Genomic DNA, 1,692 nt, shown 5'->3' with positions numbered 1-1,692 from the left:
TATGAGAGAGATGAAGATGGATTATGTCAACGTTAAGAAGAATCCATCGACAAGGGTCCCAAGACAATGTCGCTGGAAGGGGCCAAAAAAATTCACCAACTTCAAGTAAGTATATGCAATAGAAAAAAATTAAAAGGCCTGTAGCAACGCACGGGCATTCTACTAGTAAACATATAGAGATGGGTTATCCACAACTCCATTTCAAGCTCATCGTGACCTTCTTCACGATTCACAACAACATTGTTGCCAAACTGTGTTGTTTTTCAGAAACATATGAACATACTCTAAGAAGCACCACCCAACTATCCTTGACCGTGGACATGGCTATTCAAATAGTTTGACATTTTGTAGAGGTTGCACACTTTACCCACAAGATTCGGGGAACTCCCGTGTTGTCAGGACCCCGATCCTAAGTCACACCGATCTAGCATGTAACACATCATATCACTTTGCGGCCTCACGCACGGTATTCCCACGGGTGCCACCTTACCTGGCCCGGGACCGTTTGCGCCTTTTGGCTCACGTATATGATAGTGCCGCTAGCATCCATATGACAAAGAATCCGGGCTGACATGGCTAGTCGTGAATCCAATGTGGCACTAACTTACAGGGACAGGCATGCATGACCCAACAACGAACGTGTCGGTCATCAGCGAGTGAATCCGGGCTATAGCAACTGGGCTAGCAGGACTCCGGTAAACCGGGCTGTAGCAGGCTAACAGGACTCCGGTAGACACCGCATGACATTTCCCCAAAGGGACAGACACAGGAACGAAGAAGGACACATGTCGGCCAGCCTAAGTGTTCCGGAGCAGTAGCAAGCTACCAAGGCTCAATGGAAGCACTAGGAGACATTTCCCAGTAAGAGAGGCTACCAAGGATAAACAATTAGATAGTCAGATCCCACACATATCAAGCATTTCAAATCATACACGCAATATGCTTGATATGTGCAAATACAACATGGCATCACAACACAACTCTACGACTCAAAGTATTTATTCAATAGGCTCCGAGGAGCGAGATATTACAATCATGGGTCTCATGACCCAACATTCAGAGCACACAAATCAAAGCATAAGCGGAAGCTTAACATGTCTGAGTACAGACAACTATAAATGAAAAAGGCTAAAAAGTCTGACTATCTACTAGATCCTGCCGAGAGCACAAGATCGTAGCTGAGGTAACAAGCTAAACGTCGAAGTCCACGCGGAACTACTAGTGAGACTGAAGTCTCTCTGCAAAAACGTAAAATAGGCAAACGTGAGTACAAATGTACCCAGCAAGACTTACATCAGAACTAACTACATATGCATCATTATCAACAAAAGGATGGTGGGGTTTAACTGCAGCAAGCCAGCTTTGACTCGGTGGCTATCCTGAACTACGACTGCAAGTAACTCTTTTGAGGTGGCGCACACAAGTCCACATATTCACCATATCAATACACCACTATGGATCCGCTCCCGTCTCCCTACGAGAACGCCATCCATAGCACTCACGCTTATCTTGCGTATTTTAGAGTATCCACTTTCACTTGTCTATGAACTGTACAGGCAACCCAGAAGTCCTTTACCGCGGACACGGCTATTCGAATAGACAATGTTAACCCTGCAGGGGTGTACTTCTTCACACACGCTCTCTCCACTTACCGCCATGTACACGTCATGTATCTCGGCAACCTTCAAGCAG

The sequence above is a fragment of the Triticum aestivum genome, chromosome 6B, assembly GCF_018294505.1.
Source record: "Triticum aestivum cultivar Chinese Spring chromosome 6B, IWGSC CS RefSeq v2.1, whole genome shotgun sequence".
NCBI lineage: Eukaryota > Viridiplantae > Streptophyta > Magnoliopsida > Poales > Poaceae > Triticum > Triticum aestivum.
Note: the sequence above shows the minus strand (reverse complement) of the source record.